Genomic DNA, 17,948 nt, shown 5'->3' with positions numbered 1-17,948 from the left:
GGGACGAAAAGCTAATTTATCACCTTTCCTTGGGATCTTATCGTACCCTCTCCAACCATAAACTAACACTTACACAAGACTTCAAAGGTGCACTAGGTAGCAGAGGTGAGAAAGAGGCCTGCATCCACTTGGGGCCAGTTCCTTCCAAGAGATGAGATGGAGCTGATTAGCAGGAGTGTGCAGCGGGGCCCCGTGGGGCAGCAGCTGGAGGAGCACTCCCCACGGGAGCGCGGAGAGGTGTGAGTTTTGACAGCTCCCGTCTCTCCCCTCTGGATACTGCAGGGTCAGGGCACCCTCAGCGGGCCGGGCTCCGTGCTGGATAGGAAGTCAGCAGTAATTGCCATTCAGCCAGTGGGACAGAAAGAGAGGCAACAATAACCAGCGAAGAACACACAGCCCGTTTCCTCTTTGTCTTGATGTGTTTGAGGAAGGATGCTACCTCCTCTCCGACAGAACAAAGCCGCAATAAAGTTCTCACAATCAAATACAATCTTGCAGAAGTTGCTGAGGAAGGTGTATCGTTCTCCGCGGCGCACTTGAAGCCTTTTCCTATCCCGGAGAAGGCCCAGATGGCTGCTTGTTATTGCATAACAAGGCTGCATTGTTTTGTTAATGTAACTTCATCTGTCTTTGATCCAATCTCATGTTGTCATGGCCAGTGTGAAAATCCCTATTAAGTGCACGATCCAGCACTACGCTCATTGTGATTGTGATAATCTCCTGCATTGAAATTCCACTTTGTTCCTTTGTTTCTTTGTTAGTGAACACAATGTGAGGTTAATTAGCAGCCACTGGTAACCTCTGCGTTCCTGGATACTTCATCACAGCTGAAGTGTACTCTTCACTGGGAAACAGGGCCGCTGGCACTAACAAGACCAAACACAAGGCCTGAGCCAATTGAATGTAAGCAGAGTACAAATGCGGCAGCAACTTAATCCCTTTCAGACGACACAGGCCCCAAAAGTATCAGCTGTAATTGTTTCTCACACGTCATTAATTGCTCTCATCATTGTTTCCTTTCTCAGGCTGAAAACACACAGAGGAGGAATTGACTAAACCAGCACGTCATCGTGATATATTTGCAGATAAGGTTGCAGTGATCAAGTTTATCAAACACTAAAAGGCTTTAATGTGGTTATTATCTGATTCAGAGGTGTCACAGTGTAATTCTCTGTTTCTTCTGTGGTGCAGAAGCTCTCAGCACAGCGCATTTATCTGCAATATTGCCCTTCCGCCACTTCAGATCTCCCCATTCCCTGGTGGTCTAATTTATGTTAAGTCACAAACCTCCCCTATGGCTGTTTTGAAATGTTCAGAATGGAGACTGTGTGCTCCAGGTTTATGCCAGCACTACAATCCCCTGTGTAATTGTTCTCTATGGGAAAGCACATCTCAGTGAAACCATCTGCAAGTCCATGGGGCAGTTTCCTAAGAATGAGTGGACTTCTTAGGGGGTTCCACTGCAATCCAGTTTCTCTTGTGAAGCAAGTAATTAATTCAAATCTCAGGAAGTCAATAGCTGCCTGGATCAGAGAGGCACGTAGCACGCAGCTGCTGATACCTCCGAACACACCGCTTGTCTTCTCAGGAAGTCGCCAGACAAAAAGGTTACAATGGGTGCACACACCCATACAGGCTTCAGATAACACTGGTCTTAAACTGTGATTTTTGTGTACTCTTATCACAAGTTGCACACTTCATTAATCTAGAATTGTAATGATGATGAGAGTCGCCAATACACTTGGGAAATGGGGTTCTTTATGAATGATGTAATATGCTGTCATTAGACAAGCTTTCAAGGTTCTGCGGTTCCTCTAGCTATAATTATTTTATCTCTCGTTGATTAGCTTTTTCTTGAAGTAAAAGTTTAAAAAAAAAAAAAACAACAACCTGCCACAGAATATCGTCCCATTATGCAAAATAAAGATTTTACTTCAACATTAATCTCAAGGCAGACTCTTGGTTTTCCCAAATAGTTGATGTTAACAAGACATCATCTTCATGTAGAGCTGAGTTTTCCAAAATGGTGTGCAAAAGAAGGCACAGTATGTGTGGCGGTTTTTGTGATGATGTGTATAAAAAGAGGTTGTTCCTCTCTTTTCCTACTTTTTTTGGGTCATTAAATTCATTAGCAAAAGCACAGAATGATGAAACACGATGAAAGAGCCAGGGCAGCACTTTAAGAACCACAAATGAACATCACTTGCTTCTGCTGCATCCATCTTCTTTCTTTTTCTGTGAACTGCAAAGTAGAGCAGATGAGAAGAATTGGCTACTTTTAAGTTATTTATTTTTTAAGTTGACCAGCTAAGCTTTGTGTCACCATATCTCTGATTATTAAAGTTGTGCTGCACACTTTGGCCACGATTTCAGACCTGAAATCAAACTGCAGTCTCTTCCACTTGACAGTATGATCACCGAGCTGTCGGACAGAGATCAGCAGGAGAGGAAGGCTCGGCGTGAGGGGGAGAGAAAGTCTCTGATTCACAGGCAGTAAACTTTCCCTCTCCCCTTCTTCTCGAGACAGGGGCAGGGCTGGGCTAAATGCCTCGCTGGGCTGCTCCCTACAGCTCATTGTTATCCAACCCATGGAGGAAGCCACTGCTGTGCTTCCAGCCTGTCTCTGACAACAAGTGTAAATAAGGATCTAAATAACAAACAGAGGAATGCAAGCCAGTGTGTCACAGTGAGCTTCACAGGGCTCCACTTTAGCTCTGCACTGGCCACCTTAATGACTCTGTCAAAGGGAGCGTGCAATGGTCGGCTAATTTCTTTTCTTTGGCATCATTAGATGGCACTGTAGTGGACAAATGCAAAGCAGGGTCTGTGTGTATGCGTGTGTGTGTGTGTGTGTGTGTGATTACTGGCCTTGTTATAAAGCCCAAAGTACAAAGAGTGGGTCAGGAACATAAGCACAAGTAAAAATCTCATTTACATGTTATGTGGTATCTTAAATGTGGTGTATAGTGTGAACTGGGCTAGCACCCCAATCGGGTTTTGATTTTGCAAATGTCTAAGTTGTTTAAACATCTCTCTTCCAACATTGTATCTTTGCTCTAAGAGTGTGTATTCATACCAGTTGGATCATGAACATGCAGAATGAGTGACATTGTGTCTCAGCCCTGCGGCGATGAATGAATTACAAGCCTTATTTACGATTCACATGAAGTATCTCAACAGTATTAAGGTCATGCCAGATTCGCAGTTTGACTTATGTTTCACACTTTAATAGAGGACTTGGAAAAGAGAGTTATGACTTGTGTAAGACTTCTTCTTGCCGCTGTCCGCAGTTCTTAACACCTGTTTTGAAACGTCATAAATAGTGATTATTGAAGTTTCTCATGAAAGTAGGATAAACATTTTTGTTTGCGTATGATTTTCCGATCGTGACTAAATCAAATCACTGCGGTCTCCTTCCACTTGACCTTTGACAAGCAGGAGCCCTGCTTCTTACTGCATGGAGTGTGTGTTGTGCAGCTTGATTGAGGGTCCTCGAACATATCGGCGAGTTATGAGTCTGCCTCCTTCTGACACTCTGCCTGGTTGGCGAGAGAGCGTTGCGCGGGGCTGGAAAGGGCTTGCCCCTCTGGCCACAAATCAGTGGGGAAAGCAAGCTTGTATCTTCAAAGGGTGGGCTTCCCCCCGTGATTTACAGCCCCCACAGAGACGAAGTTAGGCACGGCCACTGTCTCTGCACCTGGGCCTTTATCAAGCAGCCAGGATGAGCTCTTTGCAGAAGACATTCAAATGTACAAGGAGCAGATTAGGCTGACTCAATCTTCTTTTGCTCGAAGAGAGAAAAAAAAGAAAGAGAACCGGCTGACTTCAAAAAGACCTCTTTCCCTCTGCTTCTTGAATGAGTGAAAGGGGTTCGGGAATGAAAACAGCCTTGTGTATTCAAAGTGCTAATTCACAACTTATTCCTCTAATACACTCATGAAGCACTTTTAATTGTGTTAGTTCGCATTCCAAAGACATGTTTGTAGCTTTTAATTGGAGGTCTCTTTGAAATCATTGAAATGTATGACTTGTGGGGCCAACTTAAACAGTTCTCATGTGCTTGGCTCGGAGACTGGCTGCTCTGCATTCCCAGGCCCGGGTGGCACTTACATATAGGCTATTAGAGTAAAAGTGTTCGTGAAACTTACTTTCACTCTTCAAATATAATGTACCTGTACATGTACTTTCTAAGTTGGGCACATTTCTGAACTAAAAGTTTTGGTGACAGTAACTAAATATGATGATTTGTCTGTTTTGACCCTTTGATTGGTTACTCTTGTTGTCAAGGTATAGAAGTGATAAAAGATGTTTTATTGAAAAAATAAATTACTTTTATAAAATGAGTGAAGAAAGCATGCTAAACTTACATGTCTTATTTGATCATTAAAAGAAGATCCTGTGACTTTTCAATAACAAATTAATATATTACAGCAGTTGTAAATGAGAAAATGAGAAATTAGATTTAAAACCAGAGCTAACTAAGTGTGTTATAATAAATAAATTGCATTTTCTAAATGCAAAAAATGCTAAAAATTTAGCATTGTTACGTCTGACCAGTTCCAGGGGACCCTCACTTTATTTTATATTGAAGTATTTGAATGTCTACTGTACATGTGAATGTCTACACAATTAAAACAGGGAAGGATGGGTTTGTTTGTGTGTGTGTGTGTCCTGTAGTCGATGGGAGGGGTTGGGGGCCACAGCATATTTCTCTGTCAATCTTCACACATGTCCACAGCGTTCAAAACACTTTGGCAACCTCTGCAGGTCTCAGTTACTTTTTTCAGATAAACTATGGACTTCTTTCTCCCTGAATGAATTCTTTCTTAAGCCATTCTGCCTTCCTCTCCTGAATCATCCTTTAATCCAGAGAAAGGCCCCGAGAACTGGCTGTCATTTAATGCTGCCACTGCCAGGACTCTTAGCTTAAATAAAGTCAGTGTAGCATGAATCTAATTCTGTGGATGTATGGGCCTGGGACGGTGAATGTTGCGTCTGGAGAGCCAGTCCTCCTCAAAACCTCCGTGCGAATGCCTGGCGACTGCACAGTTACCCACAGTGAAAGGACCACCCACTTAGGGTTGAGAGGGGATTTGAAGCTTTCCCTGCCTGCTCATTCCTTTCCAGGCCTTTCGGATACTGTTTGCAGCTCATCCAATTGTGCTGCTCTTAACGTTACTCTATAGCTTTCTGAAAGCAAGCTTCAACTGTCAATCTTTCTTTTAGGACGATATCCGCGTGTATGTTGATACATCTCGAAGGATTTCCTGACAATATTGAGTTTACTTTGCTAGATCTTGTTAATAGTTAAGTTCATAGCAAACAGAGACTAATCAAATATTGATTTTAGAGTCTGTGCTTTCATTCTTTCAGCACAGAATATGCACAAATGCAAATTCTCACTTAGTAAATCAGACATTTAAAGATATTATATACAGTATGTATTGTTATTGTCACTGCCAAATACACAAAAACAAAAATAATTGTTATGCCTGATTACAAAACACATCTAACCTATCATAAATATCATTTAATGTTAAATTATAGAAACTTTTCTCAATTACTTGTAATTTGAATTTCAGTGCTTCACACAGAACATCCCATTGCTCCTCTCTCTCTCTCTCTCTCTCTCTCTCTCTCTCTCTCTCTCTCTCTCTCTCTCTCTCTCTGCTTTTGCCAGTTTTTCTTTGAGGTCTTGTATATTTGGATTTCCCGCTTCACTGCTCCACCCCAACATGTTCATTTCCAACTGCCCATCTCCATTTACAACCTGTTTTTATCAACTTTTTCCACAAAGCACAACAAAACAGAGGGAGGGGAGCCCCACCGCTTGTGGGGGGCTAACACAGCCGGGAACATTGTCCATGAACTTCTCCTCATCTCCATCCCCCAGTGTTATAGACAAACAATCCTTTCCATATGCGGAGGAAAGGGTCATGGCGTTAACAGAAGGAGGAATGCTTTGGGGAGAAAATATTGTTCAGCAATGACACAGAAGTAATTTGGGTCTCACTGAGTGATTTCATCAGGGCCTTTTGTTGCCTCAAAGTGTTTGACCCAGAGGTCCCTGTCAGCCCTGTTGTTAATGGGAGCCACAGCAGAGTGACAGCCCCAGAAAGTAAAACATTTTACTACTAATAGTGGGCCTCTAGAGGCTTAGGCATAAATATTTAAGCTCTTCTCCCTTGTCCCAAATACTGGGGGGTCTCCATGGTGCGTTTATCTATAATGCAAGAAAAAGAGCAAATATATCCGCTAGATGCTACTATACCAGCTTGTTGAGTTGTTAAATGGAATAAGAGAGTATGTTAACTGAAACTTTTTTTTTTCTTTTAGCAAGAAACTCCAAAAGCATGTTGTTATAAACACTCATCAAGCCTCTCAGGACTGCATAACTGAAAATATTAACTTTTTAAAACAGCTATCTGGTCTGAGAAGATTTCCCCCTCATATAGCAGAGAGTGAAGAAAAGGTACTAGCTTTGGCCTATTTCTCAAAGTAAACTTCATTAAAAAGGCTATGTGGCTTGTGAAGGTGGTCTGACGTGCCTTGAATGATGGTCTCCACAAACAAAGCTGCTACACAAGCCATCGAATTATCTCTGTCAAACTTTGGCGTAATCTGAGCTGATCCTCTTAAAAATATTTAAATGAAAACATTTGCACATCAATGGGCTCCATGGCAACACTGTGTGTATTCTTCTTCGGGGGTGCCTCTTTAACACTGAGCTTTAGAAAAGCACATCTCCCTCTGTTGTGTTGACAAACAACAAAACAAACAATATTAAATGGAGGAGCTGAAGTTTTTCACATCATTGATGGATAGAGGGACCTGAAAGGCTGAAGGAACAGGAGCTGAATGAACACTCAAGTTGGAGACGTCGGTAATTATATGATTGGTGCTCGGGATGTGTGTCCTTATACATGGGCTATAAACCAGAGTGAGAGCGTTTTGAATAAGATGACCAAGGTTGTGAGAGTCAATCTAATGCAGGACTCTTCATAAGCATTCACTGAGCCGCCTCATCAGTACTTTATAGCTGCATATTATTGCTCCCCATAGTGAGACCTGTGAAGAGCACCTCTCCCCCTGGTGGCAGAAAATAAATCCGCCTGCATGAACTTCAAATCATCCCCTGCTCAGGTTTGACTCCTTTAGGAAGAACCCAAACAGCTCAGATGACTTCTGAATACATTATAACATAAACTCGGGCATTTTCGGGGGTGCAACTGTTGCAACAAAATGTGATTATGTTTGTGAAAATAATAGTGCTTCCGTGGTACTTCCTCTGCATTCTGGGAAATGGGCGATGTATTAATATAGCTTGTGGCTTAATTAGGTTTTGGATGGTGGATTAATTAATTTGTGGCTAATAGGCACAAACATGAGAAAACAAACTTCTTTACTTTAAGCTCGGGCTGTACATGCGTCTAAGTAAGTAATGTAAATTATGCAGATTGTGTTGATTATTCTGACAAAGAGGTTTTTGTATGAGGTGCTTTGAAAGATTACTCCTTCCTGGCATTTTATCAATTGTACACTTCCATAAATAAGTTATGCTGCAGATTTGAATTATTAGTCTGCTTTGCTCTTACAAATATTATGTGGTGATGAATGACACGGATTGTTTAGAAGTAAACTAATATCATCAAATTTACATATATATGTAGACTCTGTAATATGTCTCAAATACACTATGCTAGTTAGTACAATAGTGCACAACAATTCAAATATTAGTCTTCAACCAAAACTTGCATTCTTTTGTAAAATTAGTATTCAGACTTTCAAACGAGCACCTCGTGTTTTTCTGCTAATTATGCACTTTTGTCCTTTCAAACTTTAAATCTGCAGTTTTAGCTGCAGCTTTTCCAGGAGAAACTGGATCTCTGATGCAACACAAAAAAGATATGAGGTTCAGCTCGGCCTTGTAACTCTGCTGCAATCCATGCCTGCAAACTGATAGCTTACAGAAATAGAGCCCCCCTGGTCCTCGGCATAAAAATGTGCTTTAATCAGCAGAACATCAATTAACAGTTGGAAATAAAATGTCACCTTGCCGTTTCAGGGAGAAGGGTTCTCCCCTCAAGGTTTCATTTGGAAAACTTTTAAATTCTTTCTTATGGTAATTTTCTGATGTGTGCTGTGTGCTAATACCATTTTCATTTACTTGGGGGTGCTAATTATATTTACAAAGTTTTAAAACTCAACAAAGCAATTAGAGCCAAATACTTGTGGCAGAAAATGTCAGAATTCAAATATGTTTTTCCAGAGCTCTTGTTAATCTAAGTTTTGTATCAGGAAATGTTGACATTATAGGAGATATTCTTTTGGCACAACTACTACAAATTCACTGGAAAAGACGGATTGAGTGGACAGTCTGAAGCCCCCAAGATGATTTTAGGGGGATGTACATACATATTATAATTTAAACCTGCCACTATTACTTCAAAACATACATACAATATCTCTGCAAAGTCAAACTCTAGTTAATTGCCAACTGAAGAAATTCAATATGCTTTAATAACATCAGAAAATAGAGAAGAGATAACTAGTTTTATACCTGTAATTTATTTTCTAATACAGACATATGCAAATGTTTCAGTGTGAGGTCAGGCCACTGTGTCCACTTAGTCTGAAGATTTGGTCCAAATAATGGCTTTGGATTCTTTTACCTGAAAAGCAGACTGAATATGAGACAATGCTGAGGTAAGACTGTGCAGCATATATCAGCCAGGTCCTGCCCATGTGATAATTCTCCAAAGTTAAACAGCCATAAAAGGCTTGAGAACTCTGACCTTCACAATCTAACTAAGCAAGAGAAGCCAATGATGTGGAACAGACCCATCGCAGGCACTCACATGATGATAAACTATGCTCCAGCTTTGCTAAAAAATAACTGTATGTCTTCGATGACATATATAGCGCCAGCATTTCAATACGATCCCAATTTATTTTGCACTAAAATGGTTTATTGTCGGCTATAAAGCATATGCAGCAAGAGGCGGAAGGACGAGGCTGCTTCAGTGCAGCGAGTGTCTCAAAGGCACATTGTTCTCTGTGCAGCTCAAGAGCACATCTCAGTGATGTGCGTCAGCTCCACGAGGAGGCCGTAAAAACTATCAAAACTTATAAACCTTATCATTAGTCTGCCTCTTGTCACTCATTCCTGCTACTTTGCTCACAGTTAGCTGTTTTCGTTCGACGACTTTCTACAAACTTATGAGAAACTTCTATCATGAGCGGGAATTTTGGCACAACAAAAAATAATTTGATCTCATAAGAAGTGTTTCATAACAACCCCCCCTCCTCCTCCTCCTCCTCCTCCTCACCACCACCACCTCTACCATCACACACACACACACACACAAATTCAATGAATTTACAGACATTTAAGCTCCCGAGCAGTATTTGTCACTTTGTGTCAAAAAGTTATCATAGAGAATAAAATGGAAGAAAAAGAGGTTTTGCTTGTTGTGAGACTCGTGTCATGATGCTAGGTCATTTACAATCCTATAACATATTCAGACACCGAGCAGATAAGCGAGCGATACATCTTTCACCATGCCTGCCCTTCACACTTGTCATAGCACCACCATAAACAGCATCCATAACAATTGAGCCCACAGAGGGAAAACCTCCAATATGCAGAGGAGCCTGGAGCTAGGGCACACTTTGCTAAGAAATGGATATGTTTTTCAAGTCGTTGTGAACATATGAAAAACATTTTGACAAGCAATACATTCTCAGCAGGCATTTTATTTTCTTGCAGCAAACAGCCCTATAATTAATGAATAACACAGTGTTTAGTGAGAATGTTCTATTATTTGTATACCTGGTAGAGGAAATCTTTATGGCTGTGTAATTAATCATAATTAAGAAGATTTTGACAAGAGCTTGGGGACAAAGCAGACAAAGCCCTCTTTCTATATTCCCAAGGAGGGCAATATGAAATGATGGGAGAGGTATGCAGGCAGCTAATGAGGTACGTTTCCAGTAGGTCTTGTTATGATCTTTGGTTTCCTCTGTGTTAAGGGAGATCATTGAGGGTTACAAACCGCTGGCTGGAGAAGGGAGGACGCGCACCTCCTTGTTTCTTGAAAACCTCCTCCTTAGATCTATTACACTGCACTTCACAAGGCTAAGTACCATTTAATTTAGTCGCCCTCCCATATTTATCTTCTGCTTGTGATTTATGAGGTTAGAATCGATGCTGTGGAAATGTAGGGTATCTCTTTACTGTGTTGGTCCACACAATTTCATTCTGTGTTTACCATAAACAGCTCCTCCTTTCTTTGATTAATCATTAGTTGAATTGGTAATGCAGATCTTAATAATTATTTACATTTTTATCTTTATTGTGTATGTTTGTGTTGTTTCTGGTTGAGGATTACAAATTAAGCTTGGCAGCATGACATAAACACAATTGCAATGTCATAAAATATAAAAGCTTCTTTGGCCATCATGATGATGAACTCTGTCTTTTGTGCTCTGTATATCCCCAACCCATTCTCATTCTCAGGGCATCAAAATAGCACCGCTTTGTCACACCCCTCTGCATCACTTTTTAACAGTTTAGGTTTAGGCACAAAAACCACTTGGTTAGGTTTAGGGGAGGATCATGGTTTAGGTTAATGGTGTGACAAGGCTGTGGTTTAGGTCTGGTTAGGTTTGTGGCACAAAAACACTTGGAACAGTGGTCTCAGTCCACTGTTTGCTTCCTGCTTCCGACCACGTTTCAAGTGATCATTTTAACCCAAACCATGATCTTTCCCTTAACCCCTAACCAAGTGGTTTATCTTATCTCCATCTATTCATCTATTCCACCCAACCTGCCACCTGTGAATACGGACATTTGTCACCTTATATAGACGTCATCAGTCTTATGGCGTCTATTTCAGACGTTTTGGGAGTTATGTAGAAGACTTTCGGACTACCCTGCATGTTGAAAATGATGCAAAGGGGTACCCAGTGTGTTAAAAAGTGACACTGAGGGGTGTGACAAAGTGGTGCAATTTGACACCCTGGGAATGAGAGCAGGCTGGTCTAGAAGATTGTCTTCAGTGAGTTGCACTGACTTGCACTGCCCTGCACAACGCATATTTGACCTTGTGACATTTAACTTTTTCACATATATTTTTTTATCTTGAATGTTTGTCCTTTTATATTTTTTTTCTAATCCTAATTTTTCACATTAGTCTTTCAACACAAAGTTAGGAGAATGTCACATTGCATTTCACTAGATGTATTACTTTCATATGCGACAGATAAACCATTGAATCCTTGAAAAAAATAAACAAAACTACTGCACATCTTGAATATTTTCCATTTTCTTCTTGAATTACAAAAGAAACAAATTATTAAATTGCACTGCTAAATGAACATTTTATAGCATTTTTAACATTTAAACCATTACAAATAACTCCTCTATGGTTGCATTAATTGAAAGAATCAAGATTGACCTCAGTGATATTCAACTAAAGGCCTTTTTACACACATGAAATACATGCAGGCTCTGTTAAACAACTAAAAGGGAGGTGTGAACACACTCTCAAATTATACAACTTGAGAGAGAAACACTGATAAGACAGGGGTGAGTGACCTCAACATCGAGGAAAGTTCCTGGGTGACAGCAGCTTGTCAGCATTTGCGTGTGTCTGTCTGACTGCAACGGAGGCTGACTGTTTGATTAAAGTCCTGAAACTCTTTAAAGTCCAGAGAGTGTGAGAAAAAGAGGCGCCTGCGTGACGAATGACCTTGTCCCTCAGCCCACCTCTCTAATTTTCCTTTTGGAAATGAAATGAGCTCGTCTCTGTCTGCGCTGTTAGTTAATTGCTCTTCATGAACGCTGTTGAGAAAGTGGATGACAAAGTGAGCATACCATCTGCAGCAGCTGCTTACTGGAGGCTAATGCCCTGAGAGCACGCATACTGTCCTGACACTGGCATTTCTCACTCCGCGCTGTTTCTCCAGTCAGGAGCAATAACACCTCAGGTTGAATAATTTAGACAACGCTCCAGCGTAAGTCACCAGCGATCATGCACAAAGACAGCCTGAGGAGGAATAGCCTCAAGGTAGCACAGTTTACACATGTTCCATTTGGTTTGTGTGCTGTAAATAAAGAAATATTTAAGTGGTGTATTGATTACAAGGTTTTCTGATGGTAAAGATAACAGAATTTTGATGCTTAGTGTAAAAAGTGATATTGCAATATATTATGAGCAATAAAGAGTGTAGATTTGTTGAGTGATCTGGAGAGCTGTCCCACTTGGCGAAGAGCTGAATTGTGTTTGATTTCATAAATAATTGCAGTCATCAGGGACACACATTGTTTTAGGCTTAACTGTGTTGTTTACCCATGCCACATGTCTGAGGGAGAGACACTGTTGTGGATACACATCGCCCTCAAGGAATCTTACCCAGGGCCCATGGTTGGCAAGTGTATTAAAGCCTTTTCCAGTGTGTGTGTGTGTGTGTATGTTGTGTGTGTGAATAAGTGAAGGAGAGAACTTAAAAGGGGAGAGAAAAACAACATGCATCTAGTACTTGAGGTATTTAGGCGAAGCTGTAAGCAAACACATCCGTAGTTAATGAGGCCTGACATATGGAGTGATGATTGGAATTCATCATAGCTCACTGTTGCTGCAGTGCAGGAGTGCTATGCTCCATCACTGAGACAACCACTAAAGACAAGTAAAAAAAAAAAAAAAAGAAAAAAAAAAAGCTTTTTTTTCCCAGTGTTAACAAATTAACAGACACATATGTGGGCCAAAAAGAAAGTTGAAAAGAAAGGTGATTGATTGTTCCCTTGTTGCCTTCCTGTCAGCTCGGTTTCTGTCAGCAGAGGATACATGAAAGATGGAAACCATCAACGCCTCTGGCCCAAATCCCACTTTGCACTCACAAACGTAGAAATTCTTCGAAAATAACAAAAAGCAAGAACTTTTCTCGTCCTTGTGACCCCAAGAGTTTTCAGAATAAGAAGGCAAAAGAAATTTTCTTTTGGAAGAGGTGTGGCTCTCACTTCTACATTTGTTCATCAGAGCCTTGTGAGCGAGTCTCTGTGGTGGACTGTGTGTGTGTGTATTTTTGCGTACGAATGTGTACACTCGCATTTGTGTGTGTGCTGAGGAGAGCTGAGAGGTGGAGGCAGCGGAGAGAGAGAGCTGATTAGGAATCAGTGTTTATGCTTCCTATGCCTGTGTTTGGTGCCAGAGATGAAAGGGAGTGGAGGTGGAGGTGTGGGTGCAGGTGCTTGAATCTTTATCTGAGTGTTTCCTTGCACAGAGGAGGGACCGTTATGTCCCTATTATGGGTGAGTGCGGTGAGCTCAGTAGTCCCAGTCACCTCTCAAAAACAGCAGCGCAGAAAAACCGGCGTGGTGCCAATTAGGATGGAGCAAGCAAACATATGCCTCTCTGAAAAATCCTGATGAAAGTGCATATTGATGTCATAAATTACAGGAGTACAATAGATTGTTGGGTGTTTGTGTGTAAATGTTTAATTAACCTGCTTGCCTACATCACTGCCGTGCTTTGCAGCTAAGGAATCAATCTACTTAGCAACCCATTTAACAATACAAGGCCTCCCTTGTATGACACATTCATTGGGGACAGCCGAGCAGTTGTTAATGTCTTCAAATTAACAAAGCCATTAACCCAAGTGATAATGGTCTATTTCATGTGTATGTGCAGGTTGTCCAAGGACGATAACTCTGTATAAAACCTTGGTCTAATTTTCTTTATGGCTTCAGGTGAATTATCTGTGTTTTAATGATCACAGACACGTTTAAATCAGGATGCTAATGATGGAGAATGTGTTCAAACTGGCCGTGTTTAATCAGGAATGGAAAAGGAAGCATCTAATAGAAATGTTAATAGTAATTAAAAAGAGTTGTGTTATTCCACAGCGTGAAATTGCCAATCATTGTTCACCCTCAGCTCTTACTCTTCACTAATTCAAATATTTATCCAACATTTCAATACTGCATGTGAATGTTGTGGATACGGAAATCTTTACACAAATGATGATTTTAACACCCATTAAGTTTTTTGTGTTTTTTTTTTTTTTCTTTTTTAGAGTGATACATAATAGTGAGCAGTCTGCAGCCCCCCCCCCCCCCCCCCCCCCTTTTTTTTTTTTTTTTTTTGCAGAGATCACAGAACACAGAGGGGGCCATGATGACCCCATCCCAGAGGAGCCTGCTGTTTTGCCTGCAAGGTAAAGAGCTGGGATGCAGAGGAGTTTTTTGATTTAATCACCGCGCTCCACAGTGCACAATGTGTACTAGGAGGAGATGGCAATTATAACGCCCATGCCGGCCTGCTGTCTTGCCCGTGTGGTGATGTATTCCCTGGGGGCGTGACAGGGAGACGGTGGCGGGGGCACAGCTACCATGAAAGAGAGCAGAAATCCCCCTGCAGACACACCAGGCTTATCTCTCCGCACTAAGAGCCAATGACGAGCCAGATCACTGGGGTGTGCCATACTTAGTTAGTGCCTCCGTTTGAACAGAATAAACACTTCAAAACAAGGTGTATTGTATTTTTTGGTGTTTTCTTTTGTGTGTACTTTTCTGCCAATCCAGTAAATCCCAGCACCGCACTGACCCAGTTTACCTTCCTGCTTCAAATCGATTTGATTACACAGCTTTGTTTACAGTGGTTTCACATTTCCCTTAATCCTCATATTAATGCCATTCTCACAGTCCAGATTTAAAATACCCTTTTGATTGTATTGTTTATACTAAGAGGAGAGGATACGGTATTATGATACAATATTGATATTTCCATAAATAAGTACTAGTGCCAGCTCTCCCACATACTGCATTCGTCAGACTTCTTCATACTGAGAGCAACTAGCTCAACAACTTTTCATATTGGATCAATCCTACAAGGAATATTGTTGTTTATTGGCAAACATCCTGACACATCATCATACACAATGAAGCGGGCATGAATAATTAATATCCTCTCATACAAAATATTCACTCGCGCTCCAATGGTGTTTACTCCCCTGCAGACATCCATACTGAGGATAACCTCTGCTGTTTAGAGGAGCTCTGCGTCTCACTTCTCTGCTGCTGAATACTGGGAAGTTACAAGAGACACAGTAACAACATGAAAGCGGCAAGAAATAGATCAGTAAATACACAGCATCACTGTTTAAAGAGTGGCTCGAAAACACTGTGATTGTGTTTTTGGAACCAGAAAAATACTGCAGTGCGGCAGTGCAGCCAAGAACTGGAGGCTAAAACCTGAGCACAGGTGAGATGATAATGAGCGTAATCTGACTTTTAGCTTTTGAATAAAGAGGTTTTTTTTGTCATAGATGACTTAGCCAACACACTAAAGAAGGGTTTGTTTAACAGCCCATAAAAAATCTTGGCTTAATTTGTTATTTGATTACAGTAATTGTATCCTCTTCTGTTTCTTGAGGCTACGTTAGTTAACTTTGCCCTATCTTTGTTTGGTTTGTTTGTTTAGGTTTGACACCAGCTGTTAACACATTTGGATTAGATTTTATTTTATTGGCTTCACAGATTTATGGCCTTCTTCCTCCACAGTTCCAAATGTTGTCTAAATGTGTTTCCAGCCACATGAATTATGTTCTCAACAAATTACTGTTATTGTTAATACTTGTGTTACACTTGAGCACAGTCATATTAAAGTTAGTACCTCTGGTTTAGAAAAAAACCAACAGACTTACAAGTGAATTTTGTATACCTTGGTGAATGTAACCCAGTTGGGTCCTGTAGACAGTGTACAGCTGAATATTAAGCTGGTGACTGACTGACTGGCTGATGGAAGATGGTGCAGCCCTGGGGAGACGTCTTTGTGGGAGAAATGACACTCCCCTTGTAACTGTCTCGGAAGTCAATGCTATCACACTGTCAAACTCAGAACTTGCTTCCCGCATTTCTTTTATTTCCCCCCGTCTCTGCATTCGAAATCATTCCTACAGCCTACAGCTATGAGCACAGACTTTTAGTGCACGTCCGCTCTAGACGGGAAGTGTGGGGGACGGGGCGCATCCTGGGCCACCCTCACCAGGGAAAGTGACAGCCTGGATAATTGGCACTAATCAAGTGACTGCTTGTAATGAGAGAATATCGCTATCTGCACAGACAGAGGAACAGGGTTGACCCACGGAGGTAGTGCCCAAGGCCCTTACACTCCTACAATAGATTCTGTCAATCCACAGAGTGTGACAGTCATCATCTACCAGCACAGTCCCTCTTTGGTCAATATGCAAAAAAAAAAAAAAGAAAAAAAAAGAAGAAGAAAGTCAGAGAGATAGAGAAAGAAAGAGTGAGGGGGTGGTGGGAGTAGAGAGGGAGTTGGAGAGACGTTTCCTATTTCACATGAAAACTAGGATGTTATGGAGAGCATACTACATTATTCTTTTTTATAATTTCTCTTACAGCTATTGCTTTGAATTACAGAGGACTTTTTGTCAAGAGCAAGAAGGAGATGAATCAAAAATTCATCTGAAGAAGTTCTGCATAGGGCGAGGCGAATATACCTCTGGTGGAACCAACATTTGCAAAAGTTCTATCTCCTTAAGCAATTATTAGCGGTGATAGTTTGACATGTACAAGAGTTGTCAACAACTGACTTTAAACAAAGTACAAAGCAGAAGTAAACAGTGCCTTGGGCAAAATTAACTTGGGGGACTAGCCACCTCATGAATTATAAATGGCTATCTATTACTGCAGTGAGTGGTGCTACCAGGAGGCTTCATTCACTGGAATAGACTAACCTATTTTCAACACATCTAAAAGTCAAGTGACAGCGAGGCACTAAAGAATGCAGTTTAGGGAAAAATGAGCCTGTTATTTAGTAAACGAGTTGTGTAATTTCTAAATTGTACCAAACTAACCATGGAATACCCTCAGGGGTTCATGTCATCTGCTATACACGTTTGCCTACTAACTGCCATTCACTTGCAAATTAATTCCCTTCGCAGAGCACATTTTAATCCATCTAATTAGCAAAGTGGCCTATACATAAAAGCCTATGTTTTATCTTTTTAATCCTCACCTTCCCGATGCTGCCTGGAAATAATTGAAATTATGTCAACTCAGATTATATCGAGTCAGAATGATTTTGATGAAATGTACTTGGACTTTAATTTGTCCTCTTTGAGGATCCTTGTAGATCAACACTCTTGTTTCTGTACAACTCAGAGAGGTTTGTATCTCAGGAGGAACCAAAATTTGAACTCATCCACAGAAAAAAAAACCCCCACAGGTTCACAATATTTCCTTTTTACATACCTTCAGAGTATTTCCTTTGTCACATTTCTCAAGGTGGAAATACAGTACATAAACTGACCTGAGATGACAAAGAAGAGGGATTAGAGAAGCTCCCAGATGTAGTTGTGTAGGAGCCACAAGGAGTCTGGCTGGTCAACATTGATAAAAGACAGTGGCTTGTCCTAACGAGGGACTTGTGTCTGCCTGTGCCTTCTGGGCTCTGTCTCGGAAAGGTGGTGAGATGTCTGGATTGGCACCTCTCTGGATACACTGCTCTAACCACTGGAGGACTCAAGTCTCCCTGTAGAACGAGCCGCACACCAAAGGCTTCTTTAGATATGCAGAGAAAAGAGATGCTGAAAGTCAATTAAACAGACCACTTTAGGTAGGATTTTAGTGCTACAAGACTATCCCAACTGGCAGATTCTGACTAATTTCCCTTTGTCTATATCAGAAAACGTTTTATCTTTTTTGTTTCAGGTGACATACACGATCAGAATCATTATGTGGACTCAGTTTGTCAAATCTGGAAGGAGCTGGTCTGCTGCTGCAGAAAGTCAGATAGTCATAAGATGATGAAGCTAAAGCAAGCGCACAATCACCACATCGGTGCGAGTGAAAGGTGGAAATACATTGCCTGGTCTGACTTTCAGTGCAAACACACAACACTGAAACACACGGTTTACTTTTCCAA

Source organism: Thunnus thynnus, chromosome 5 (genome assembly GCF_963924715.1).
Source record: "Thunnus thynnus chromosome 5, fThuThy2.1, whole genome shotgun sequence".
NCBI classification, from domain to species: domain Eukaryota; kingdom Metazoa; phylum Chordata; class Actinopteri; order Scombriformes; family Scombridae; genus Thunnus; species Thunnus thynnus.
The sequence above is the reverse complement of the archived record's forward strand: the minus strand, read 5'-3'. Positions refer to the sequence as shown.